This window comes from Apteryx mantelli, unplaced genomic scaffold, assembly GCF_036417845.1.
Source record: "Apteryx mantelli isolate bAptMan1 unplaced genomic scaffold, bAptMan1.hap1 HAP1_SCAFFOLD_33, whole genome shotgun sequence".
Classification (NCBI taxonomy): Eukaryota; Metazoa; Chordata; class Aves; order Apterygiformes; family Apterygidae; genus Apteryx; species Apteryx mantelli.
In genome coordinates this window covers 5,044,116-5,071,660 of record NW_027118682.1, presented here as the reverse complement: position 1 = coordinate 5,071,660, position 27,545 = coordinate 5,044,116, and the positions used below count along the sequence as shown (strand labels likewise).

At 56.6% G+C, this 27,545-nt stretch overlaps 1 pseudogene; it reads left to right on the top strand.

Annotated features, from left to right (window-relative positions):
- The first annotated feature begins 1,721 nt into the window (after nucleotides 1–1,721).
- The window catches only part of LOC136996275 (adenylate cyclase type 10-like), a 49,590-nt pseudogene continuing 23,766 nt past the window's right edge, over nucleotides 1,722–27,545 (top strand).

Sequence of the window (27,545 nt, the reverse complement as noted above, 5' to 3'; positions counted from 1 at the left end):
GCAAGGAAGTGTGTATTTCTCCTGCTCAGCAGTGCAGTTAACAACAGAACAAAAAAAGTGGGAGATGAATGTCTCTGCTGTGCAGTGTTGAAACCAGCTCTGCTGCATGGATAAAGCTCTGCTCATTCCCCTGGAAGATGTGTCTGGGGCTGAGCAGGGGCTGGTTTGGCAGCTGCGTCAGTGCCCCATCCGTGTGTCTGAGGGCAAGTGGCTGTTTGCTGCACTTGTGCTGAGCTTGGTGCGGTGGTCTGAACTCCACGGAGTTACCTGCAGGGTGATTTTTGCAACTGTAGCTTTGAAGCGAAAGGGCTGCAGGGAGCCTAAATCCTGAAGCAGGCCCCCAGGGGCCTCTTCTGCTCGGGCAGTTGTGCTGACTCCGCAGCCTTTTGCACGCTGAGTGCCTGTGAAGGAGGGAGCTGTGCTGTTCCCCTGAGAATCACTGTGTGCAGGGCACACAAGTGCTTTTCTTGCATGTGAGTTTGTGTTTGGGGTGATGGCCTCCTGCTTGCACAGTCTTCAGCCTCCTGCAGAAAAATGTTTCAAGGAGGGCGCTGAGTCTCCCTCTCCTGCTGGGCGGCTTTGTGGCCACAGGGCCGCAGGGCTAGTGCCAGAGCTTCTCTTCAGTTCAGAGAAAGCTTGCTTGGTCCTGCCTAGGAAGGGGAGGGATGCCTACCTGGACACACGTGAGCTTACACGGCCTCTACTTGTCTCTGAGTTTTGTGGGAGCTCAATTAAAGTAGCCCTGTGGCTGGTACAGAGCCCTACTTTCACCAGCATGTGCTGGACAAATCCTCTTAAATTTCTTCCTGCATTTCTTCCCGCCCTGCTGATGTCAGCCCCTTCCTTTTGTTGGTCTGAGCGTTACTGTGATCACAGGCTCGCCATCAGTCCCAAGGCAAGGCAAGGCGGCTTTACAACTGAATGCATGCCCTAGTCCGTAGAGAATAGGGATGCCTCCAGCAGCTGCTCTTAGGCACTCGGTCTCTGCAGGAGCTGGTCCCTGGAGCCCGGGTGCTCCCAGCTGGTGCCCTCTGGACGGAGCAGCCCCCAAAGCCCGCAGCTGTCTTCTGTCTAAAGGAACGGGTGCACTTACGTGTGACGCCTGGCAGGCTGGATTCTTGAGTTTATTTGAGAAAGAGAAACCAGGAAAAAAAGAACAGAAAACAAGCAACTTGTAGCAGCCAGCTGTACTTCGCCTGGCTAGAGGCCAGCATGCAGCTGTGCGTGCCGTGTTCAGCCCCTGCGGGACTGCGCCCCGTGGGCGAGGGCACTGCCTGCGCGGGGGTCACCCTCAGCTCCCGGCTCACCTTCCCATAGGGAGCAACGAGCTGTGGGCTGCGTGTGAGCTGGGGTGCCCAGTGTGGGTGCATGTCCCTGCAGCATGAAAGCTTTACACAGCTCTCAGCCCCGGAGCAGGGAACTGGAGCTGCCTCCTGCCGAGTCTTTCAGCTTTTTCTTCCCCTCTCTGATGCGCCTGTCTGCCATGGTCCTGGTGCAGCCCTGTCCGTCTCCTTCTGGCCTCCCCCAGGAGGCCTGTGGGTGGAGGTTTGCTCTGTCGCCCACCTTCTGGAAAACACCCACTTGTTTGACGACAAGAGAACCCAGGACATGCCCGGCTGTGTGCTGCAGTTGCCAGGGAAGCGATGGCATGCAGAGGCTGTCGCTGTTAGCTGACTCTGTAGCCTGATGACAGCATAGAGGCAACGGATGACGTGCAGCTGATGTCACTGCCAGCCGATTGTGACCCGCCCCTTGGTGGCAGAGGGCCAGCCACCCCTCCCAAGGCCCAGGCTTATTGCGCAGCCCTGCGTGGTGCCGTGCTATCCTGTCCTGCTCCCTGCTGGGCACGGTCGTCTTGTCCCGAGGTACCCCGTGTACGCCAAGGGTGCTGACAATGTCTTGTGCCTGGGAGAGAAGGTCCAAGCACTGCTCAGGACTGGGGGAAGTAGCTGCTTACGTCCCCGATCTCGTTTTGTCTGAGGACTTGAGGCACGAAACCGGTTGCGTTCAGAATTTTCATGGAGTACTGCTCTTTGCAGATGTGTCAGGTGGGTCAAAGGCTTGTGAAGGGTGAGCGTTGAGAAGAAGTGAGAGACACGAGGCATTGGGACTCCTCGGGCCTTTTGGAGCCCTGGTGCCACCTCTGGTGGCGAATGGATCAGAGGAGTTCTCTTTGCTGCTGACGTCTTCCGCTTTGGCGGAAGTAGAGCTCGGAGGTAGCTGACGTCCCAAGGAGCAAGGGGCTCCAGAAGATGAGAGGACTGGAAGAGGCCAGGAGTCGGCTAGCTGAGCTCGGCGGAGGCACCCAGTGCCAGGCAGTCCTCCATGGGCTGCAAGAGAGCGTGGGCCAGGGGCACCTGCTCCAGGCTGTGCGGTGTGGGGGAACACACGCTGCCAGGAGCAGCGGCCAGTGCAAGAGTGTTGGTTTCTCTTGGGCGGTCAAGGCTTGTTGTAACCGGCCAGGTCAGGGCGAGATGTAATGTGCAGGCTCTCTGAGGTGGGAGCATGAAGCTGGCTGCCAGGTCCTCGGGCCATGTAGGCACTTCCTGACTTCTGTGTGCCTGTGTGTCCCTGTTCTAGGTTTCACTGCTCTGACAGAGAAGTTTAGCCAGAGCATCAGCATAGAGCGGGGTGCAGATGAGCTAACGCAAACCCTCAATGACTACATGGGTGACATTCTGGAGGGTAAGTGCCGTTCTGCAGGACTGTCTGCGATGGGGCCATGAGCCTGCTCTTTGGGAGAGGAGAGAGGTGTGCTGGGCAGCCTGCTGCTGCCTCCTTGTGCAGGCTGGGCGTTTCTGTGGGCCCTGAGGACCACCGAGAGCAGCTGGACTCTTGCGACGGAGGAAGCTTTTGCTGGTGTTGGGGCCCAGGGGAGTGGGGGGGCATGCAGCCAGTATCAGTGTGCAAGTGACGTGGGGACGCTGGTGCTGACAAACGAGCGTGTTACCTTCCCTAGCTCCCTTTTGCAGGGCCCGGTACTGCAGGCACCAGTGCTGTGGTCCCTGTGACCAAAGCAGAGAGGCTGCAGCTGTGCTTTCCTGAATTGTGCCCCACAATGCACTGCTGCCCTTGTGCTCCTCTGGCAGCAGAGTGCCTTCTTCTGCGGCTTCCTTGAAGAAGGCATAGAGGCAACTCTTCTCTTTCTTTTGCCTGCAGAGCTGCTGGGCTTTGGAGGAGACATCCTGAAGTTTGCAGGTATATCTTTCTAAACGAACCTTAGCTTTGTCTGCTGCCACTGAAGAGGCATGCTAGGGAAGAGGACAGAGTGAGCGGCGAGCTGGCAAAGCCCAGAGAGGTGGCTCTGTTGGCACGCAGGTGCTCAGGGGGAGCTGCCATCGTGGGCCCCAAGCTGGAAGCTGCAGCGGGATGGCGCTGATGTGCAGGTGTTTGGGGGGGGGGGGTACCCTGGGAGCTCAGGTTTGAGGCAGCATGTGAGGAACGAGGGGTCAAGAGAGCCCTTGCATCTCTGTGCTGAGCGGGAGTGGCTGTGGGGATGCCAGTGTTGCTGCAGACCCGCTGCGCGCCCTGGTCCTCTGCCAGCGTGTCTGCTGTTGTAGCTGGCCTGGAAGAGGGGAAGGCGTCCCTGTGCGCAGGGTGCTGTAGTTGAGGAGGATGCCTTCCCCCAAGTGCATGTCCCTCAGCACGCCTGCTGGTTTCTGCTGTCTGTGCACGTGGGTGCAGGTGAGGGAGTGTCAGGTCTCACCAGAGCCTTCCCCCGTTGCCTTGGTTTCCGCAGGGGATGCTGTGCTGGTGCTGTGGAGAGCGAGAGAAACGCAGCTGAGAGACACCATCAGCCTGGTGTTGCAGTGTTGCTGGCAAATCCAGGAGAAGTACAGCATCCGTGACACAGCCGTGGGTCTGAAGCTCCGAATGAAGCTAGGTACGGGGAGTACTGGGTTAGCTGCGCCGTGCGAGGCTCCATGGCCCTGTGCAGGGCTGCAGGGTGCTTTACCCCCTGAGGCAGAGTTGTGATCCCTCCTGGGGCCAGTGGAAGCCTTTTGCCTGGAAGGCTCTTGTGCGTTCTCAGGCAGCCGGTTACAAGCTGCCTGCATGCACCCTGAGCAGATGGCCAGCAAAGCTGCTGGTGTGCTGGGCCTCTGCGGTAGGCAAGCGCAAGAGGTGCCCTGGCCCGTGAAGACTTTGTCAGTGTCAGCTTCATTTGCCTCTTTCTAGACGCCCATTTCAGGCCCTCTGTCAGGAGGCCCCCGCTTAGGACCCCCTCCCTGTCGATACTCAAGCTTGACTCCATAAAGAGGGATGGGCACCTCCAGCTGAAGCAGTTGAGAGAAGGAGCCTGTCTTCAGGGCTGAGCTTCAAACTGAGCCTGTGAAGAGTTGAGTGGCGCGAGGCTGCACAGGTAAAAGTGCTCTCTGCCTCAGCTGTGCTTGTCTCTCCCCAGGGATCTCTGCAGGGCACATGTCCCTGCTGACTGTTGGAGACAGAAAGGAGCAGCGCTTCCTGATCCTTGGCAAGGCCGTGGGTGAAGTCTGGCAGGCCCAAAACCTTGCAAATGCAAGTGAAATTATCCTGTCAGCCAGCTGCTGGGAGCTCTGCAACCAGAACCAGGTCAAGAGCAAGAGAGCGAAAGGCCAAGGAGCTGTGAAGGTGGGTGAGATGGCCTCTCGAGTGGTTTTGAGGAGCTGGAGGTGGCGGTGAGGGAGGAAGGTGTGAGAAGGCTGAGGAGATGGGCGTGGAGGGAGTTGCAGCTGTAAAAGGAGGTGGGCAGCTCTAGCTGTTGCCTTTCCAGCTGAGGCTTAGCTCTGGACTGTGCTTGCTGGGTTTGAGGTGGGGTCAGGAGGGACTGGCAGGATTTGGCCCTACTGGTAATGTCCTCTGTGAGTCATGGAGTTGTTCTGGAGACGGGGGAGATGCTTGGCCGCTGGCTGCGCAGCTCGTGTGCTGCCGATGCCAGTGTTTGTCCCGGCGCAAATCCAGCAAGGTGGCCTTGACACACGAAGATCTTCTCCCCTTCTCTGGGAAGTGACAGCGGAGGGTAGGAGGGGGCCTTGGGACTCTTGGGGAGGCCGATGGCAGTGCTTTTGCTGCGTGTGCCTTCAGGTTACAGGCATGCAACGGCTGTCTGTGTCGGAACGTGAAGACCTTTTGTCCAAGTTCACGCGAGCCCGGCTGAACTGCTGTTCTCCTGAAATGCCAGGTGAGTGCCAACTTTGCCTTGTTCTGTGCCTGCCCAGAAAGATGGGCACTGACTTGCTGAGGTGCCAGTGAGGAACGGCCTCTGCCCTCTCCCCCTTGCAGTTAGGTTTTGTGCCTTGGACCCTGCTGTGCTCCAGCGGAGGCACTGGCTGCTTCCTGCTGCTGCTTCCAGGGGACTGCTGTGGCTGAGCACCTGCAGGAAGAACACACGGGCAAAGGGCGAAGAATTTTTCTCCCTGAGTTGCAGTGCCAGCCCCTGCTTTGCAAGGCCCCCGTAGCCAGGCTCGTAGCACCATCCTGCCAGTGACCGCCTGTATTTTCCTTGCGTAGGCATCCTGAGACCTGCTGTTACCTTGGCCCCTCATCGTACTCTGGGGAAAGTGCTGAGGAAGTACATCCCAGCAAGTGTTCTGCGCAAGGTATGGCCACAGGTGCTGGGAGGTGCCTTTTGGGGAGAGGGGAGAAGGAGATGTGCATTGCAGAGAGGGAGTTCTCAAGAAAGCAGACAAGGCAAAGAAAATGCCCCCTTCCTTAGGAGAGAACCTGGGGAAACGGGTCCACTGTGCTACACATGCCAGGAAGCTGCCCGCTGTGTGCTCCTGCACAGAGAGATGCGGGCGGCGGGAGGTGGATTGCCCTCTGCATTTCCTACTGATGTTGTTGTGGCCATGACCCTGTGATAAGAGAGAGATTCCTCTGGAGTCGCGACAGCATTGCTGAGGGTGGCCCCTTGTGTGCATACCTGCAGCAAGGTGTGGTGTTGTCGGCAGACGTTTCTCTGCCTAGTGCTTTCTTGTCCGGTTCTGTGTCTGTCTTGCGAAGGCTGATGCCTGCTTTGCACTGCGGGGAGGCTTTCTTCGTTCCTCTGATAGCGCCTGCTATGGCCCTCTGTGTGCTCTGCCTTGGTATCTGCTGCAGGCAGTAAGCACCCAGGGAGAGCAGGCCGCTGAAGGTGCCCTGCTCTTGTCTTCCAGATTGACGACGGAGAGCCCCTGGCGTGCTTATCCGAGCTGCGGCCGGTCACCTGCCTCTTTGTGAGGCTGCAGTTTGCTGCCAAGGTCAACCTAGCCCAAATCTGCAAGGCTATCCAGGACAGCAGCGTGCTGATTTTGGAGATCCTCCGTCCTCACAAGGGTGAAATCAACAAAATCTCCATGTTCGATAAGGTGAGCGTGGGGGAGCAGTGCCCCCGCGCCCAAGCGGGGGTGGCAGAGCGGAGGGAAGCGGCTCTGTCTCTAGAGCAGTGGGGAAAGGAGAAGCAGCTCTGCCTCGCTGCTGGGATTGGTACCTCTGGCCCGGGGTTGCCCTGAGGCTCTGCTGGTCTTGGCGGAGGCTGGAGCCTCAGGGCAGGAAGGGTTTGCTGCAGGCGTTGTGGCAAGGTGTGCTGCCTCTGTCCTGGGCAGGGCTGCACGTTGCTGTGTGTGTTTGGCCTCCCTGGAGGAAAGCTGCCCTGCGAGAGCGTTCACGCCTTGGAAAGCGCGATTCAGATCTCCACCGCCTGCTCCACAAGGCCAAGGAAAATTGAGTGAGTGGGGAGGCATGCTGCCCGGGACGGTACGGGGTGAGGTGGGCGGTGGTTTCTCGGAGAGACGTGCCCTCCAGCTTGGCCTCCACCGTCGCTGGGGGGAAGGAGGCCGTGCCCTGAGAGGTGGCAGATGGCCCTGGGGTGCGCCCCCCATAGCCAGGGGAGTTCCTGCAGCCACCACAGGCCACTCACGGCCCTGGAAGGAGCCACCACGAGGGCAGCGGCCTCCTGCGGGCCAGGGGCAGGCGCTTGCAGGTGCCCGGTGTGTGGAGCGGGACCAGGCCGCGGCGCCTGGCCCAAAGTTGCTGTCGCTGCAGGCGGGGTGCAGAGAGAGCCGCCTCCCCCCTGCTGAGGAGACGTGCTGGGGCCTGCTTGTGTCGGGAGGGGATTTGGGGCACGTGGCAGCTCTTGGGCCTTAGGGGAAGGGTGCCAAACCGCCGGGCTGCTCTCCACAGCCCCTTCAAGCTGGGGCTGTCCGGCTCCTGAGCTCTGCCAGTCCCCGAGGCCTGCGCTGCCAGGGTGGCTGGCGGTGCGCGGGGAGATGGGGAAGGGGTGGAGGTGGGCAGGCAGCACTGCGCACGAGCGCTGCTGAGTCCCTGCCGCTCTGCCTGCACGTCAGGGCGGTGTCCGTGGGGGTCACCAGCGGGACGGCGTTCTGCGGAGTCGTTGGCCACCGCGTCAGGCACGAATACACAGGTACGAGGTGTTTGTCTGTGGAGCGGGTGCCTGGGCTGGGTCTGTGGAAGGACAAGGCAGAGTGCCGGGGAAGAAGCTGTGCGCCGTGTGCGCTGGGCTGGGACGAGGGCCTGGCCTGCGGCCCGTCAGGAACGACAGAGGCTGAGCGGGTCCCACTGTGGGGCTGGGGAATGGGCTCCAAGCCTTGGCACTCCTCTCGGTCGTGCTCGGCCGGGTTTGGCTCTTGCCTGTGCTGGCGGTGATGCAGCCGTCAGCCTGGCAGGGTGGTGCGGGTTGGTCTCCTGGGTCCGTCAATGCGTGCTCTCTCTCTGCGGCAGTCATGGGCCAGAAGGTGAACCTGGCAGCGCGGCTGATGGAGCACTACCCTGGGCTGGTGTCCTGCGATGCAGCGACCTACGCGGCCTCCAGGCTGCCCCAGTCTTACTTCAAGGAGCTGCCAAAGGCCAAGATGAAGGGGGTCGGCGATCCTGGCACTGTCTATCAGTACCTGGGGATGTCGGAGAAGCTGTGAGTGTCCTCTCTGAGCAGGCTGGCTGGGGGCGTGGTGGCACACAGGGTCCAGCCTTGGTCAGCAAAGAGAAGTTGTGCGGAAAGAGACCGAGCTGCCGCCCTGCCCACACCTCCCACCCCTGTGGCTGAGAAGATGGAAAGCCATAGCGTGGCTGTGCTTTTTGCCTGTTCCCCTTGGGGCCTGTTGCTGTTGGGAGAGTGGGAGTGATGCAGTAGGGGTGGAGAAGGCTCGTAGGTGTCTCTAGGCACAGAGTGGCCTGTCAGCCCCTGTCCAGATGGCTTCCAACTGTACTTTCTGCTCTGTGCTTGTTTGGTTGCGTGCAAGACTAATGCAGTGGTATTTCTGAGCCACCGAGGGGGTTTTCTCTCAGCTGCTTCTAAGCAGGAAGCTCTTGGAAAGCTTTTGGTCAGTGCTGTTCCCCTGGGAAAGCGTGGGTGGCTGGGACTCACTTCCTGGTGGAACTTGAGCTGTTCCTCTGGGACAGGCTTTGAGGTTCTCTTTGGATGACGTTTTGAACATTAGCATTGTCCGTCTCTTTGAAACTACAGAAAAGCTTGAGCCCAAGATGCCAGGCGCTTGGTGTCTTGGCCAACTAAGTGACCCTTGTGTTCCTGTTGCACGTCCTGGCTTGAACCGAGAGCTTATTATTCCTCGTCTTTACCTGGATAGCATCTGTTGCCCTTCTATAAATTGCTTCCTGTGAGCAAACCTCAGGGAAGCAGTTTGCAGGACCAGAGGCTTGTTTTGCTTGTCACGCGTGGTAAAGCAGTCTGCTCGCCAACGGTCCTCCCTGGGTTCTTTCTCCTGTCTTTGCTTTCTTTGGTTTTGGCCTCTGGTGCTTGCATGTTGATACAGTGTGCTGTTGCAGTGTGGCCGTTGGGCTTGTTTGTGCCAAAAGTTTTGCTGGTGCTTGTTTGGTGTTTTCCCCCTCTCATGGGTGAGCATGAACTTTGGCAGTGGGAGCGTGGGCAGGATACCATGGCGCTCAAAAGAAGAGCGGTAGCTGAGAGTGCATCCTCAGCTCCACGCATGGCTCTCCATCCTCCAGCTTCTGCCTGCTTCATTGACTTTTGTTTTTCTCTTCCTCTGCTAGCATATTTGGCCTGGATCTTATGGAGGAGAGGTCTGCGTATGGCCCCTTGTTCGGTAGGTGAACGCCTTGCTCTTCTGAACACCAGTTTCTTGCCCTTGGTAGCTGTTCAAAGCAGTCTGGGAATGGAGAAGCTTTTGCAAGGAATGGTGTTGCCTGCAGTGGCCATAAGGGTTTGGTGCATCCCTTGGCTCGTAGCTGGTTCATAGGTTTGGGGTTGGGCCAGAGCTGGAGGTGGGAAGCAGGGTGAGGCGCCTAGTGCTTCCTGCTGTGCTCCACAGCTAGCATGGCGGGAGCTTTCAAGCATGCAGTTGCTCCCAGGCTCGGGGCTAAACTGATGCACATAGCTAGGATGAGGAAGGAGCTTTCCTTCTGTCTGTCTGCCTGCCAGAGCTTTTTTGGCAGTGGCTTCTCTCCCTTGTAGTCCCGAGCATTCATTTCTTGGCAGCACCTGGGCATCTTCCTGTGAGGAGTGCCTGCTGCTGTGGAAATGCCAGCGCACACAGGATGCCTGTAACTGCTGCTGCTGTTGTCAGCTGTTTGGGGGCTGAAGATGTTGCCTTAGCTGCAGGGAGGTGGGAAGTGTTCTGTAGCTCTTGGTGCACGGAGGAGATGTTCTGCATCTCTTTGGGCCCTAGGGGCCTGCAGTGACTCAGATTGTCCCTTCCGACCTTGCCCTGGGTGATTGTGGGGAGTTGTGGGAGGATGCCTGAGGAGATCCCTTGCCTGTGGGCAGGGAGGCAGGGAGGGAAAGGGGGCATGGGAGTTGTGGCATGAGTGAGGCAGGGAGGTGGGCCTGTCAGTGCTCTAAGGCAGGCCTGGCTGCAAAAGTGTAGCTGTTTGGGTGGGAAGGAGCCCTGGGTGCAGGCAGGCTCGCAGGGGCGATGGAGGGAAGGTGCTGTGGCAGCAAGAGGGAAGGACGCCCACGGCTGTTTGCTTTTGAGCTCGCTCCAGCAGCTTGCTTTCTTGTCTGCCTTCACAGGTCGGGAGAAGGAGATTGCCCTCTTTGAAAGTGCCTTGGAAGCCTACGTGGCTCGTCGAGAAAGGCACATCCTAGCATTTGAGGGCATGCTAGGCTCTGGAAAGAGCCATTTACTCATGGAGCTTGCCTCTTTAGGCCAGGCTGCTGGCCACAGGTGAGTGTTTTGGAGAGCTACCTGTGGGACACTTCCCCTGCCCATCCACTGATGTTCCCGGCATCCTCGAGCCCCTCTGCTAGTGCGCCTGGCCCTTAGCCTGCAGCATCCCAGAAAAGCCTCCGGGAGCCCCTGGTTAGGAGCAGCTGCGTGCTCTCCCACTCCCTCTTGAGGGAGCTAGAGGTGGCTTGTGCAGTCAGTGCTGTTCCTCTTGCATCCTTGGGCCGGGCCCGAAGGGAAGGAAAGAGCCCAAGCTGCGTGCTTTTCATGCAGCTTGAGAGCAAAGAGAAGAAAGCTGGGGGGCAGGGGCTGCCTGAGAAACGCTGCTTGCCCTCGGGCTTTCATCCCGAAGGCCCACTGGGGCAGCAAAGCCTTCCCTCCCGTGGTGTAGGAGGCAGATTGTGAAGCTGTGGAGTGGAAACACAAAGGCCCAACTTGCTCGGTCCTTGCTGCTTCAGCTGGCAAGTTGCTGTGCAAGGGGGGGAGTGCTGAGAGCTGTGGAGACACAGGGTCTGGTGGTGGCTCCGCCAGGGGCTTGGCAGGAATTGCCCCTCTGTGCCCTTTCCTTGTAAGAAGAGGGAAAAGCTTGGCCCTCTGTGAAGCGCTCTGAGGTGTGTGGATGAAGAGTGCGTCTGGGGCTGTATGTCCAGAGTGCCCTTGCAGTCAGCCCTGGATGATGTGTCTCTTCTCTCCTAGTTTTGACTTGGAAGTCTGCAGCTCTTTGCATGCCTTTCTGAGTCTCAGTCCCTTTTGCTTTTGCATGGCAGGGTAGTAGCCGTGGAACTGACGGAGCTAAACCTGAAGCAGGTCCACTCTGCTGTCCGTATGGTGCTGGCCATGGCCCTGGGCCTCCAGGCCTGTAAATCCTGCGGTGCCAGACAGCTTGTCCTGCAGGCAAAGCTCCGAGGGCTGATGCAAGAGAGCAGCTACTGCCTCCTCAATGAACTCTTCCTCGTTAAGGTGAGAGGCGAGACCCTCTCTGGCCCTGGCAAAGGGCTGCTTGTGAGCTTTTGTCATTCGGAGGCTCTGATGGGGAGTCGCTCCGCTCGCTGGTGGCAAGAGCAGGGGGATATAGCACAGGCTTCTGTTCCTGGGTGCAGCGGGGGGGCTCCCTGTTGGGGGTGAGCTCAGGTGCCAGGCTGGTGCACGTAGTTCCTGATGTCTTGCTCAGCACCCTGGAAGGGGCTTTGAAGAGCAGCTTGGAGGTGGGGCTGATGACCTTGTGTTGAGCTGACTGCTGCGTGAGTGGTCTGCTCCCTCCTGAGATTCCCATCGTGAGAGAACAAGCTCTTCACTCCTCCCACCCCCAGGAGCTCTGCTAGAGACCCTCAGGCCTCAGAGGGCCTCTGTTCTAGGCACCAGGTGATGTCTGCCCTGTGTCTCCTTGCAACTGTGATGGGGAGAGGGATGATGCTGAGGCCAGGAGAGGCATTTTGCTGGGTTGGTGTTATGTGCTGGGTAGGTGTGCTGAAAGCCCCTGAAAGGCTGTTTCTCTGACTGTGCTTTTCTGGGCAGTTTCCCCTCTCGAAGGCGGTTTCCCAGATGAGTGGCACTCAAAGGCAACTGGAGCTGGAGGCGGTTTTGAAGAAAGTGCTGCAGAAGGTGAACTATTCTCTCCATCGTGGGTCAGAAAAGGAAAACAGCCCTGCAGGTGGAGGGTTCTGGAGGCGAGTGGTGGGAGCTGGCGGGAGGACCATGTACTTGAGTCATTGTCCTTCAGAGCCTAAGCACCCCTGCCCATACCCCTGATAACTTTCCTCCCATAAAGTTGGTGGGCACATGCTTGGGAGAAGCAATGCTGTCTTTCTGTACCACCTTCCGTGAGAGACCTTGAAGTCTCAGAGAAATTGCAAGTCATTAAGATTCTGAATGCCTAAGTAGCTGGGGAGAGGAAAGGGACTTCACAGTGTTCTCTCTCTCTCTCGAGAGAGAGAGAGGCCAAAGTTGCTCCTGTGGAAGCTACTTGAGAACCCATCAGAATCCACCCAGAGCAAGCTGTTTGTTTCAGGCTGTTGAAGAAGAAGTCATCATATTTGTCATCGACAATGCCCACTGCATCGACTCTCTCTCCTGGAGTCTTCTGTGGAGTGTGCTCAGGGATGTCTCGATCTTTATGGTGATGGGCTTCGCTGCCGGTCACTGTAGAAGACAGAGGCTTTGCAAAGCTGCAGCAGACATCCCGAAGTTGCAGAAAACAACCTCTGTTCATCTGGGAGGGCTGAAGGCTTCCGCTGTGGTGCAGAAAGCCTGCCAGGCCCTTGGAGTTGCCAGCATACCCCAGGATCTAGAGACGTAAGTCGCAGGCAGGGCCTCTGAGCTCTTCCTGAGCGCTTGAACCTGTGCAGGGAGCAGAAGAGAATGAACCCCTAGAAAAGGCAGTGCAGGGCTTCTGGAAGGGCCAGTGCCTCTAGCCAGTGTCAGATGCTCACAGTTGTGAGCTGCGAGTGGGCAGCTGCCCAGGCACAGAGCATAGGAGGTGTCAGGCCGCCTGTGTTGCACTGGAAGGCAGGAAGGAAGTGGTCCTGCACCCTGGCATGGCTGAGGTGTGGCAAAGGCGTTTGTCTGTGTGGCGGGGCTGTGGGGGTGATTCGTTGGGGCCTAGGTTCTCCCTGGTGCCGGAGAGGATCTAGGCTGCTGGGGACAGGAAAGACGAGGCTTACTGCTCTGTGCCTTGGGCTCTGTCCACGATGGTTTTCCTGTGGATTCCAGCAAAGGCTGTAGCTTCTGGGTGGCTCAGATGCCAAAGCCAGTGGGAGTTGTGGCCCTTTCAGAAGTGAGGTGGAGCTGTGGTGAAGACGTTGCTTCCTGCGTTACGCCCGCGTGGCTCAGCGCCCATCTGGAACGTGTGCACGTGCCTTACTTTGCCTGCGTCAGTGAGTGCTGGATCTGCTCCTTTGCAGGTTCCTGATGCAAAGAAGCTATGGCATCCCCTATTACTGTGAGGAACTGCTCTGCTACCTTAACTGCCACGACTTGCTCTTGTTCCACCCACTGGGGAAGGAAGAGAAACGAGAGGACAAGTGGGAGAGCCTCTTCAGTAAGCACCTTTGTGGCTGCCTGCCTAGCGGCTGTGGTGCATTTTCCACAGCACATTCTTGCCTGGGGGTTCCCCTGCGACCTAGGAACAGTCAGCTCTAGCAGCCATACAAAGCTTGGTGTGGATGGGGTGTGGGTCTGTACATGCCTTGCTGCTGGGACAGCCAAAGGAGAAGCTGGGGAGTTTTGGTGTCTTTGAGAGGCCAAGCAATGGTGCCGTGGCAGCCAGTTTCAAAGGAGGAGAAGAGATGCTGCCTGGCACTAAGCTAAGCGCTGCTCTTGTTTTGAACCTGTATGAAGCGGGGTGCTTATTCTGGCCCAGTATTGTGAGTCCCGTGGCTGCAGTGTTCCTTGTGCACAGCCACACAGCTGGACTGATTCTATCAATGCTCCCTGGTGCCAGCTGCTGTAAGACCTGCTGGGGGATGAATGCTAAAGGGTTGAGGCTGGAGGGAGCTAAAGGATGTTGGGTGGGGAGGGATTTAGAGGAACGGAAAGAGGGCCAGAAGAGTTGAGTGGGTTAGTGAAAAAACCTGAAGGCAGGGAAAGGAAAATGGATCCCTGGAGTCAGCAATGCCTGGTCCGCCGCTGAAAGGAGAGCTCCTGCTGGGCCCATGATCTTCACGATATGGGTAGATGTCATCGGCGCACTTTACGTTCCTGCCCACACCCTAAGTGTTTGTTGGTCAGAAAAACCATCTTCATCAGCAGGTGGGCCGAGGACTCAGGCTTTTCTGAGCCCCTGCTGTGCTTCTCCTCTGCCTCGTAGGCCAAAGGGTAGTTTGAAGCATGCGTCAGGAGGCAGGGAAGAGCAATTTCTGTCCCTGAGTGCAGTTGCTTAGGAAGTGCAATGTCTGGGGTCAGGGCAGGCAAAGGCAGAGCAGCATGACCGCAAGCTGGCTTTGGGGATCCTCTGGTTAAAGAGAGTGAGAGAGTAAACACAAGAGCCCTGTTAGGCACAAGCAGGGCACATTTCTTTTGCCTGTAGCATGCCCCATGCGGGGGGATTTTCATGGGGGCCTCTAAAGTGCTGCTGTCTGACCTGTGGAAAATCCCTTCCTTCTCACTTTCAGTCCCACTCCAAATTCTTGGGCTGCACTGGAGAACTCTGCTCTCAGGCAGACACATGTGTGTTGTTTATTAGGCATTGGAATGTGCATGTATTTACCTTGGCAAAAGGCAAAAAAGGTCACTTGCAAAGAAGTCTGTCACCAAACCCACCCGGAGGCGAGGGACAGGCCTTGGAAACTTGAATGCCAAAGTGTGAATCCCCACAAAGGTGCTACTAAGTGAAGAAGGCAGTGGTAACACCACCTGGAGATGAATGCCAACCAGCTTGCCATGGCTCTGGCAGCAGCCCTGAGTGACCTGCCCTTTTGGATGAGCACTGGCAATGTGCCTGGCTCTGGGACAGTAGCAACACTGCTGCTTTCTGTCCTGAGGCGTTCCTTCCCCAGCTAGAAAGTCTGGAAGTTTTGATTTGGGAGTGTTTGGGAAGACTGCCTGGCAACAGGAAATGTTGGGGAAGGGCTCTGGAAGCAAAGGTATGCAAGGGCAGTGTTTTGCTCTTCTTAGCGACCGTGTTGGGGGCAGGCCGAGTGCATCTGCCCACCTAACGCAGGCCTTGTCCTAGCTAAGGTGGCTTTGGTAATGTTTGCAAGCAGGAAGTCATGACATGAATTGTCTCCCTTTGCTAATGGCTTTCTCCTGCTCCCTTGCTCCACTCAGCTTCTGTAATGGAGGCTTCAACCACTGCAGCAACGTGGAGCTCCAGCACGGGGAAGGACCGCAGGGTGTGCACCATCAGACCGGACGTGACCCTGCAGAACACCATGCTTCCCCCCACATTAAAAGGTGAGGGGCCGAGCCCCGCTGTGGCAGCTGGCGGCTGTGCTGGGTCCCTTTCCCGGGACATGAGCTGGAAACTCTGGGCATCCATGTGCTGCAGAGGTAGCCCTCTGCACTCTGGGACTCTGCTGGGAAGGTTGCTCTGGTCCCATTAGATTTTCCATGGAGAAACATGCCTGTGGCTGTGCGAAGTGTTTTTCCCCTCCTGGATGTGGCCCACCTGGGAGCGTGTTGTCTGCTCTCGGTGAAGAATAGGAGAAAAGAAGTTCTTGGGGCCACACTGTAATGTTTCGCTCTTCTCCGCGAGAGCAAATGCATTGCTGGGGAGTATTTGACTTGGCTCTGACTGAGCTTTGAACTAGGCTTCTCACCTTACTGTTCTGTTTGTAGTTGTCCAGCTCATGCTGCTCTCAAGACACTGAACAGCAACCACAGCCATCTTGTGAATCTCTCTTTGCCTGTTGTTTTCTGGGCTGGCCCAGAAATCCCCCTTTCTAGGGGGTGCTGGATAGGAAGCTGTGAATGAGCATGGCTGCCCTCTAGCTGAGCCCTGGCAGAATGCAGGTGGCAGAAAGCTCCTAGTTTCCAAAGTGTTCTTGTTGCAAGAGCTGCTTTGTCAAAGAAGGGGAAAGTCCTGTGTGACCAAGTGAAGGCAAGGGTTGTGGGGAGCTCTGAGTCGGCCTCAGTGGTGGGGGAAGGGCTCTCTGTCTGTGTGCCCTGCGGGCATAAATGTACCCTAGAGCTGGCAAGCCGCATCCCGGGATGTATGCATGTGTTGGATGCTGCCCTGCTCATCCGTGGTGGGGGAGCATTCGTTTGAGCATCTCTGCTTTCCGACGACCTTGTTTCCTGTGATTCGAGTAGGAGCAGAGCTGTCTTGAAGACATGTGCCCTGGGTTGTGATTGCCCAAGGGGCTGAGTCCCTAGGAAAGATGGGGAAAATCTACCATGTCGGGTGTTGCAGCTAATGCAGCCTGTGCAGCCTGAGCCTGGGGAGTGGGCAAGAGAGAGAGCTGTGGCTTGTTTTGGACAGGGATTGCGCTGGCTGAGCTGGACAGCATGAAGCCCTCGGAGCAGATGGTTCTGAAGTGTGCAGCCATCCTAGGGCCGCTGTTTAGCACTGAGCTGCTGTTCCACATGCTTCCCGGGTGGAGCAGGTCCAAGATGAACAAGGTGCTGAGTGACCTGGTGCGATGCAACATCCTGAAGTGGCTGAATGCTGAAAAGGTGGCAGAAGAGAGCAGTGTTCCCACCAAGGGGTCAGGCACCTCTCTGGAGGAGGAGAATGGTAAGTGGTGGTAGCAGGAGCCTGGGAGCCCTGTAGGTTCCTGCTGCTGCCCCCAGCTATGTCCTTGGTGGGGCTCCCCAGAGCACGCTGCACTGCCCCAGTGGAAGCGTGTAATGCTCAGGGCACCGTGGGTGTTAGGGATGGGTTGTTAAAAGCTCTGACAAGTCCATTTCAGATTAGCCTGTGCCACTAGCTTTGTGCTGGAGGGCAATATTGCAGTGAGCTGCTCTGAGTCCCTCTGCTCTCCTGCCTGCAAACGCAGCTCATAGCACATGCAGGGAAAGGGGTATGAAAGCCCTGACATGCTTGCGCAGCCTCCCGCAGTGTGCCGATGCGGGATTTTGTGCAGTGGATTTTTATTGCCCCCTAGCCCAGGGGGGAGCATAGGAGGCTGGGAGTGCCTTGCAGAGCGGGCAGAAAGAGCTGGCTGTGTCTTGCTTCTGCTGCTGGCAGCATGCCCAGCTCCCACCTGGAGCGCAGCTGCACACACTGTCTGTTGGCAGGGAGAGCAGGCTAGCAGCCTGTTGCGCTGGCCATGCTAGTCTGAGGAAGGCAAGCTGGGCCCTTTCGCTGTATGGCCGCGAGGTTCTGAATGCAGGAGCGCTGGTTTCCTGCCAAGGATGCACGCCAAGGCCTGTCTTTCATTGTGCAGCTGTGGCGTCCCTGAGCTCTGGCCCCAGCTCTGGCTGATGGGAAGCCCCGTTGCCTTTCAGATGCCCAGAAGTCATCCATGGACGAGACCAAGAAGATGGCGAGGCTGCAGTCTGGTGTGCTGGCCTTCTGCGCCCCGCTGCTGCAGGAGGCTGCCTACGAGTTGTGGCCGAAGGGACAGGGGGTGGCCATGCACCGCAAGTGTGTGGCCTTCCTGGAGAGGAACGTGCACAAGTGCCAGTGCTGTGGCGGAGGGGACTTTGTTGCCTTCCACCGCTTTGCCATCGGCAGCACCCAGGAGGCAGAGAGCTGTGAGGACCATGGCAGCGACTGCTACTGGCGCAGCTGGGAGGCCTCGCAGGCAGCAAGCGAGGAGATGAAGACGGATGAGCTCCCCACCACTACGGGTATGCCCTGTGCCATGCTCTGGAGCCTGGGCCCTGCCCACTGTTGTTGCACACGTAATTGCAGTGTTTCTCTATCTCAAGGCCTGCCTGCAGAGCCATTTCACACAAGCTTGGGGATGCTTTCAGTGCAGGGCAGCTGCATTTGTAGGACTAGTTCAGTTCTCCACTGAGCACAGGTTCGCAACAAGAGACATGATGTGGCCACAGCGTAGAGCCTCTCTGCCCTTGAGTGTCCTGCTGCGTTTCCCCAGAATTACAGGAGAGCAGCCCATCTCCTTGCAGAGACCAGAGCCTCGGGGTGCACCCACGGCTCAGCAGGCTGAGGTGTATTTGCTAGTGCGTCTAGTACCCTTGGCCGAGCTGGGCTAAGTCTGGAGAAATAGCAGCCGCACAGTGAAGGCAGATCTCAGGGGAAGGGGCCGGGAAGGGAGGTGCCGTCAGTGCCTTTGGCTCTCCTCTCCTTCTCTTAGTGCTCCAGAATGGCAAGAAGCAGCTCTTTGTGCATATGCAGGCAGGAGGTGTTTAACCCCGTGCTTTCTTTGCAGATGCTGCAAATGGTGGGCAGAAGGAGAAGAGTTTCTTGGAGGAGACTTTTCGGTGAGGAGACAGGGTTTTGAAGATTATTTTTGAAGGCAGTGGGCTGAGGGTGTGCAGAGGGGACAAGTGGAGTCGCACCAGCTTGGGCTGCTGGTTGTGACTCTGGCTTAGGAAAGAGCAGGCCCCCAGCTGTGGGAGCTGGCTTGAGATGGCCATGGAGGTGAGCATCTTTGAGGAAGCCTGTGGGATCCCAGTGATGCTAGTCACTAGAGTGGAGCAGCCCTGGCTTTCTAGCTGTTCGAGAGCAATGTTGCAAGCTGTGCAGGGGCAAAGCAGCCCTTGGGAGCAGGGTGGCTTGTAGAAGGTGACCGAAATGCCAGCTGGTCTCTCTGGCTGCCTAAAAGAGCAGTGTTCCTCCAGAGCAGGGTCAGCAAAGGCCCCAACAGGATCTGTGCTCATGCCTCCTTGTTACAGCTGTAGCCAAACAAATAGCTTGCCAGTGCTGAAAAGGGGAGCTGCTGCTCCTCATGCCAGTTCTGCCCTGCCTGAGCACACTGTCGCTGTGCTCTGGGGCCCCGGGGCTCCTCCCCCGAGTGCCCAGTATATTGGTCGACATCACTGCACTGGCAGGGAACGAATCTTGCCAAAAAGTGCCGTGTCAGTGAGTTGTCCTGGCTTTGCTTGCCGTTAGGGGAGAGCCAAAGGTCTTGAGCAAGGAGAGAAGGCAAGAGTGGAAGGGAGGAAGGAGCACAGCGGGAAGACAGGGCAAGGATGGGGGGTCCCTGCCCACTCAGGAGTCGATGGTGTCAATTGTAACCTGGAATGCCCCAGGGAAACTCTGGGTGCAGGTCACCGTTGTGTGGGGCAGAAAGAATGAGTGACCGAGCTCACTCAGCATGCCTGGGAAGGCTGTGAAACCCATGGCCCCCGCGTGATGCCTGTATGCACGTGGCCTCATGCTGTGCTAGAACGTGTCATTAGTGTAGGCTGAAAGAGCAGTGTTGGTGACGCTAGCGTGTTCTTTGGTGTCTTCTTTCTCCGTGATCTTGTCTCTGACTAGAGCGGCAGAGTGGTTTTTGGCTAAGACCAAAGGGATCTGTAAGGTGCCCAGCAAGACCCCGTGGACCCACGGTGTCGTGTGTTCCTGCAACTGCAAGGCCATCGTGGAGCTGGTGCTTGTGCCCTTGGCTCACCATCACATGGCAATGGGCAACGATGCCAGAGCCTTTTATTATCTGCTGGAGGGTGCGGCTGCCTACTTGCACGTCTGCAACAACTACCTGGTGAGTTGCCCTGCTCGCCAGAGCCCCTTTGCCCATGGCGTCCTCTCAAGTGCCTTGCCCTGAGCAAGCCCATTTCCCCACTGCAATAGGGCATGCCTGGGGGCATGCCTTTGTGGGGACTCGGGTATGAATTGCTGGGGTCAGGCGCAGAGTTTGCCTCCTGTTTGCCTCTCCTGTGGCAAGAGAGACAGGGCAGTGAAGCAGGCCCTTTGCGCAAGGTGCACCTCCAAAGAGGTGGTAGGAGGGAGTGCTTGTGCCCGTGGTGTGAGAGGCAGCGTGACTGTGCTCGGGTGGGCATCGCCGGGCCAGATGCAGGCCCTCCTCAGAGAGATGCTGGAGGCAAGCGGGAAGGATGGGGCTGGAGGCAGGCTTGGCAGCGATGCTCAGCTACTCTGTGTGTTTGTTCAAAGGCCTTCCTGACCCTGAACAAAGCAGAAGCGCTGAGGAACTCGGTGGCTAAGAAAGGAAATGTGCTTGCGTGCTTTGAAGAAGCCACCTTCCTGAGCCTCCAAGGGGAGGTAAGGTGACAGGGAGGTTTTTGTGGGCTCTGCTGGTGGGTGGAGTTGGATGCCTTCCTGGGGGGTGGGGGAGGCTATCCCTGGCATTGCTAGCCACGACTGCTCTCAGCAGCCTTTCCTGGGCCCACTTCGCCCTCCGGCCAAAAGCAGTTGAGGTTCTGGCCTTGATTCCGCCAGAGACTTGCAATTGGGTGTCTGCTGAATCGGAGCCCTTTGGGACCCTTCCCAGCATCCTTGCTCTCAGCGTTCCCAAGAGGGCGGGAGGCTCAGGATTCTCTGCTGTGCCTGGGGCTGCTTGACTGACTTGGGGTGACCTTTCATGCCAAACGGGACTGCCTTAAAAGCCCTTTTGCTGTGCAGGTCTGCTACAATATGGGACGAATGGAGCTGGCGAAGAAAAAGATCAGGAAGGCATTGAGGCTGCTGAAGAGGAAATTCCCCAAGACCTCCACTGGCGCCTTCTTGCAGTTTGTGCTGGAAAAGTCCGAGCACGCCTCTCACAAGAAGAACAAAGACTCCTCCCTTCATCAGGAGGCAGGGTGAGAAGCAGAAGGGAAAGCGAAGGGAAGGAAGAGCCATTTCATAGCTGGTCGTGGGCATCTAGGCCCCAACCTGCCGAGGCTTAAGCCCAGGCTTTGCCTGATGCATCGGTCTTAGCAAGACAGAGGCATGAAGTAGCGAGGTTTGGGTAGAATGGGGAACGACGGAGCCTGACACTCCCACGTGTACAAGCATTAGAGCGAGGCATGCATTTGCGTAAAAAGCAGGCTTGTATCGTGAGGGCTGCAGCTGCGTTTGGTGGTGCTGCTGAGAGCATTTGGTTTGCTTAAAGGCAGTGCAGATGCCTGAGCTTTGGACCAGTGCTCTGAGTGACCCATTTCTGATGAGACACTGGCAGGAAGGCCACGCGAGCAAGTTTGTCCGATTTTTGCCCTGCACTGCAAGTCTCCCAGAGCAGGGCTGTATGTCAGCACATGTTATGTGGACTGTGCTGGTGAACGTGTTTCCAAAGGCTCTTCTACGCATAAGTGTGGAGGCTGTGGGGTGTGCAGGGGGAAAGCAGCTGAGGGAGCTGGAGGCTAATGAATGGGGAGCTGGGGGTTGTGATGGGGAGCTCCTGGGGCATTGGCATGGGGGCTGGTGTGAGTGGGAGCAGAGAGGTGTTAGCAGGGAGTAGAGGCTGGAGAGGGGAAGGGAGTGCGCTGGCGGGAGCAGGAGGTGGGCCTGGCGGGGTAAGTGGAGGCGAGATGTGGGAATGAGGAAGCTCGAAGGCTGTAGCCAGGTGCAAGCCTCCCGTGCAATGACCCTTTTCCTGCCAGTGCCCAGCTTTGCTTGGCCTGCCTGGGCTGTAGTGCCAAAACACCCTCTTTAGCAGTCCTGTTTCCTCAGTGGTACTGCTTGGTTCTCCCACTTGCATCGCTGCAGCCCTCCTGCGAGGAGGCGCAGCTGCCTCCTCCATCCCCCTGCTTCTGCCATCCCGTTGGACTTTGCACTGTGCAGCTAGTGGCTGTGTCCCAGCAGTTTCCCTTGTATGGCAGGAGGGAGAGGCTCCCCTGGCTGTTCCGGCAAAGCCACTGCCTGTCCTTACTGTGGCAGCTCTTCAGCCTGGAAAGCACTTGCAGCAGCCGGAGGCTGTCCCGCCTGGCAGGGCTCATGAAGGTGAACACGGCCGAGGAGTCCGAGGATGCGAGTCACGTGAGTGCCTTCTCTCTGCAGCAGCAGCAGACCCCTTTCTGACATAGCTCCTTTCCCCTGGCCTGGCAAGAGTACCACCAGGCCTGCCCCCAGCAAGAAGAGCCCAAAGATGACAGAGATGCACGTGTGCCTGCACTTTTCTGCATGAACTTCCAGAAGACGTGGGTTGCTGTTCCTTTTGGTTGTTCCTCTCCTTGGATTTGTTTCATAATTGTAAGCGTGGAGCTGGTTCTGGTTTTAAGCCAGCACCACTTTCTGTAGTCTGTCGTTTCCTTGTGGCTCTTGAGAATGCTTGTGTGCAACGCACGGGGGCCCCTGCCTAGACACGGCTGCAGTTAGCAGTGGCAGTAGCAAGAGCCATTTGTCGGATGGGTGAGAGCCCTGGGAGTACAAGAGAAGAGAGAAGCTGGCAGTTGGGTTTATGGCCTGTCCCCTCTAGGCCAGAGAATCACCCTGGAGAGATTCAGTCCTGTGCATTGTCCTGTTTGGACCCTTCTAGGTCCTCTTCTCCTACCTGGAATACGCGCTGTGCTGCCAGAACCTGGGCTGCCGGGAAGAGTGGCTGCAATACGGGCGGACGGCCATGCAGCTTAGCGCTGACGTGCAGCTCTTTGGAGGAGGGGTATTAAACACTGCCAGCTTCGCCCAGGCCCTGTCCCATCTGACCCTCAGCCTGGGAAATCTGCCCCTGTCTATCGACGTAGGTAGGTACTGCCCCCGCTGCCTCCGAGAAGGAGTCTCTGCAGAGAGAGCCTGTGCGAGCCTGCTTGTTTTCTTCCCAGGCTATTGCGCCGAGAGGCTCTGCATGCAGCTGCAGAAGCCCGACCTGGACTATGTGGTTCTCAGGACGCTCTTCACAGCGCTCTTTCTCCAGATGAGGTAATCATGGTGCCGGAGAGACTGCTGGTTGCCCAGTGTCAGGGGGCTGACCTTTGGGTGCAGAAAAGTCTGATGGAGAAACTTGGATGGAGTTGTGAGAAAGAGCAAAGAAGGGAAAGCGAGGCAGAGAGGGATGCTGGGAAGGGGAGCAGAAGTGTCTGGAGGTGCTGACTGGGCTCCCACCCCATGGAGACGCTCCATGGAGGCTCATCGTGTTCCTCCCCAGGTACCCTGAATGTGAGGCAGTGCTGCGCAGGCTAGAGAAGCAGGTGTCTGGAGAGCACAGGATCGTTGGGCAGGCGTGCTTCTTCTCCTGCTGCTTAGACCTCTTGCTTGATGCTGGTGAGTCCTCAGTGATCAGGTCCCGGAGAGCCAGGAGGCTTGCAAAGACGCCCACCTGTTTCCTGGTCAGGCAAGACTGCCATACTGGACTTGTCGGCCAGAACTGGTGGCTTTGTCCAAGATTTAAACAGGCAGAGCCCCCCCAGGGCAGGCATAAAGGAACCGGCAATACAAGACTTGTGGAGTATCTTCTACCCTTTGGAAAGAGGGAAACAATTGTGCTGGCCAAAGTGGTTTTTCTCCTGATATAACAATGACCCCAGAGCCCCCAGCAATCCTTTTACTTCCTCGACAGAGTCCTTGGCCTTTTGGCTGTGTGCATGTGTGTTTGTCTCTTGATTTTTTTTCCCCTCCTTTTTTTTTTTCTTTTTCCATTTTCTACATGTGAGCAAAGAGTAATTTCACAAAGCTTTTAATTATCCCCTTTCCTTGCTGTGTTTTGAGATTGCCCTTTCTGAAACCTCTTCTCCGACTCACTCTGCTCTGGCTTCCCAGGAAGCAGGCCTAGCAGTGCTGGGATGTGCCTGAGCAGAAGGCACCTAAGAGCCTGTGCTCTGGGGTCCCTGTCATTGCTGATCAATGGCAGCATGCCTTTGTGCAGTGGTAGAAAGCTGCAGCTTTTGCAATGGAAAATGCTCTCAGGGGAGTTGTGAGTTCTCTTTTTTCCTTCCTGATGTTCTCTGCCCTTGCCTTCAAGGGCATTTCTGTGGAGCTTGAAGAGCTCTGAGGAGCTAGGGTAGAAGTTGAGCCCTTGCATCCTTCCTGTGCGGTTTGCTTGCCCTCTGAGTGGTTTGCCTGCCAAGAACTTCCCCGGCTGTGCTTGAGCCTTCTGCTGCTACAAATGCCTGAGGCAAGTCGAGGCCGGGGAGGGAGGTGCTGCTTCTCTGAGACCCATTTGTATTGCAGGGTGGCAGTACAAGTCATTTGAAGAGTGCAGGAGCTTCGTCGAGCAGAACGAAGCCAACTGCATTCTCAAGTCGCAGAGCAGCATCCTGCTTGGACTGTATTCGTGCCTGGCTCTTTGGTAAGTTAGAGACTTGCTTTGAGTGGGGAGAGGCCCAGGCAGTGATTGTGGCAGGGAAGGTGGGAGCTCTGGCCTTGTCACATCCCCCCATCGCATGTCCACCAAGGCGACCGTCTCTGGGGCACTGTGGTGAAAGGGGCCGGGGGAGCCGTGCACTGTGAGCAAGGTGGCAAGGAGCCCCGGGATGTGCTTCTGTGGAGCCCTGCCAGGGAAGGATGACTGGCGGCATTTGGCCACAGCCTTCCTTTTCCCCTTTTCTGCTCTGAGTGATGCTAACCAAGAGGAGCTACAACACACTGCAGTTCACCCCCCCATGCCCCCAACATGGCCCCAACATGGCCCCAGTAACTTCCTTTTCCTATAAGATGCATTGCCTCTGAAAGCCAGCTTGGGGCTGGAGGCTATAGCCTAGGAGACCTTTTGATTACTTCCTCATCTCTACAAAATGTGTGTGTGTGTGTGTGTGTTTCTCTGGACAATGTAGGTTTGCAAGGCTTGGGCAGTGGGACAACTTCCAGAAGCCCTTTGAAAAGGCCGAGAGGCTGCTGAAGAGAACTGGCGCCTCCCTTGTGGCCAGCCAAGCGTGCAGCCGGCTCCTGGAGTGCCACAGCCTGGTGCTGAAAAAGGACATTGAGCATGGATCGGCGAGGGCCCGTGAGAGCCGCACCAGGGCTCTAAGGGTGAGGGATGAGGAGGAAGGGGAGGCGCATGTTGCAAGGGGACTCTAGGGAAAGCCGTGTTGCTAGCAGCAGTGGGTTGACCTGTGCAGGTCGAAGCAGCCATGACAGCATGGAGTCAGGGTAGTGCCAGAGGGTAGTGGGTTAGAGAGCAACATGGCAAAAGACTCCTCTCACAAAGGTGTCAGCAAGAGATGGAAAAGAAGGCAGTCAGGTGAAGGCGTTCTTCCTGGGCATGTGAGAACTCCCTTGTGGGAATGGTCGGCAAGAGAGGAGAAGAGACTTGCAGAGCCATGAGCTAGTGAGCTCTGCTGAAATGCCCGCTCCATATGAGGTCTTAGGGCTCAGGAGAGATTTGTGCGGCATCTCAGCCTTGCTAGCTGTGCACTCCTTGTCTCTTTAGGGCTGGTTTTTCTCTTTGGGGAATTGGTGGCCTTCTCAGTGCCAAGCCGTCGCTGAGTTCTATGACTTCTCCCAACGTGCTTCTCTGTTGTTTTCTGGGCAGCTTGCGGAAGAGGTTTTCTCTCAGTGCTCTACAAGCCCCGTCTTCTACCCCAGAGTCTACCACCTGCAAGCCTACATTTTCCTCATGCTGGGGAATGAAGAGCAGAGCCTGTTGTGCCTCAAGCAGGGCCTCCAAGCCTGTGAAGACTGTGGCAACCTCCTGGAGAAGACTTGGCTGGAGATGAGCACTGTAAGTACTTCATCTGTGCCTTTGAGGTGCTTCCTGGGCAGAGGAGCATGCTGTAGCAGAAGGTGGGCCAGACTGTGCTCCAGCAGGTACACGTAGGGAAAGCCCCCAGAGAGCTTCAGGGGCATGTGCTGAAAGTCCCTGGTGAGCTGGTAGGGGCTAGTAGCCCTGCTCAACAGGAGGGCAGAGACAGCTGCGATGTATCTCCCCCAGGTGGGGCTGGACTGACACCTGAGGAAGCAAGATGCCTCCTTCCCAGCATCTCTGCTTGGCTGAGGAGTGGTGAAGTTGAATCTTTCCCTGTTCCTTAAGGCAGCTCTGGGAGGCCAGGATCAACGTGTGCTGAGTCTGAATTTGCCTTCCCTCTCCTTCTCCTCACTGATAGACTTTGGCAGTGCGGCAAATTGGTTGATGGATGGAACAAACTCCTGAGAGAGGCCTTGGTTGCCTTCCCAGACAGAAATTACAGCTCTGGGGATCGCCTGCTCTTCTCAGCTCTCACTGTGGCTTTTTTTCTTTTTTTCTTTTTTTCCCCTTAGGAGTCATGGTTCACTGGAAAAGGCCCCACGGGAGATTTGTGGCTGAAGACAGCTCCACATTTTCCCCAGCTGAATCAAGCAAAGCCAGAGGTCTATAGCTACAGGTACCTGCTGAAGCTGCCAGCACTGCAAAGGGAAGATCCTTTCCCAGGAATTAAATACTGTCATCATTAGTCCAAACGCTTCTTCCTTTCCTTCTTCCTTTACTATATTCTGCATCATGCCTCGTTCTCTCCTTTCCCGCAACAACATTTGCACAACAGAAGATGAACTGAACCAATATGTACGCAATTAGTAAGGTCAATACCTGAAACAAAATAGTCTTCGCTGGTGTTTTAAGCAGTTTTCCCAACCCTCCTGTCCATGGTGGGGCAAAAGCAACTCTAAGCCACATTTTGAAGAGTTAGTTACACTAACCCGTTCTTGGGCAAGATTTCCATCCAGGGTAGCATCCCAAGTCCTCCAAAGGAAAACTGGAAATGGCTGTATTGAAAACAGTCGGAGCATTTTGAAGTTCTTAGCAGTTAGGCTTCCATCAAGTGAGGAATATGATAAATAAGGCACAAAGCACTGCAGAGAAGGTAATGCTCTGGGGGATTAGTAAATTCCCATAGTTTTATAGTTGTTGCCATGGGTTAATAGTATTCCTTCTTCCTGGGGAGAGGTAAAGCATCGGGCCATTTCAGGCCAGTCTCTGTGCAAATCTTCACCAATTTGGTTCTCCCGCTGGAGTTTTACCTTTCTGCAGCCCCACGGGATTGGGGGTGATAGGCACAAGGCAACTAGAAGAAGCCTCCCAGTCACTGGCCCTGGTCCTCCTGGGTGACTTGAACCATCCCAATAGCTGCTGGAGGGACAACGCAGCAGGACACAAGCAAGGCAGGAGGTTCCTGGAGAGCATCAATGACAACTTCCTGACACAGGTGATAGAGGAGCCACTGGGGAGAGATGTTCTGCTTGACCTCGTACCTACAAACAAGGAAAGACCCCGTTGGCCAATAAGCAGGGCAATAAGTAGGATCGCAACCCTGGACTTCAGGAGAGCAAACTTTGGCCTCTTCAGGGACTTCCTTGGAGGAATGCCATGGGTTAGGGCCCTAGAAGGAAGGGGGGCCCAAGAGAGCTGGTTAATATTCAAGCATCACTTCCTCCAAGCTCAAGCTCAGTGCATCCCTAGGAGTAAGAAGTCAAGCCAAGGGGGCAGGAGACCTGCATGGATGAGCAAGGAGCTCCTGGCAAAATTCAAACAGAAGGAGGAAGTATACAGAATGCGGAAAGGGGGACAGGCCACTGAGCAAGCAGTTCTTCTGTGAAGGATGAGCTGTTTAGGGCTCTAAGGCAGGGCAGTAGTGGGGTAGAAATAGCATGCTGGGCGAAGTGTAGAGGCCTGTAGAAGTGGAGAGGCAGGCCAGGGCATAGAGGAGTCGCAGCCTGGGAGAGTAAGGGAAGAGTTGCCCAAAGGTCCGTAACCTGCAAGCAGAGGCGGCAGAAACAGGAAACCACCAGCAAGCTCTGCCAGAGACTTGCTCTGGGCTCTTCCCAGCCCACAGGGAGCCACCAGAGGCTCCCGTGCACACCAGGACACGGCAGCCTGCAGTGTCACTCTGGGTGACAATTCATCTTGCCACAGTTTTAGAGGAGCACTCAGCATCCCTGAAACTCTTGTCCCGCCCTTTATAAAATACTTGGCGGTTAGAAGTAGTTCGATCACACTGAAAGACCCATGCTTAAATACCTCTCTCTCCAACAGCAATGCACACCTCCAGCAGAAGGTTACACTCTGTCTTTTCAATTTAGGTTTGACCAAGGGCCTGGCAGAAAGCAATAAGGACACTGGTGTCAAGCAATATTGGAAACAAAATGAAAAATTGGACCCTAAAATGTAAATCGCTTGAAAAGACTAGGCATGCAAGCATGTGTTCACCTCCTTCTCCTTGCTCCAGAGAAGGCTGTGCCCATTCGTGCCCATCCTTTCCCTTCCCTCCTTAGCAACTGCAGGAAAAGAGGAAGCCATC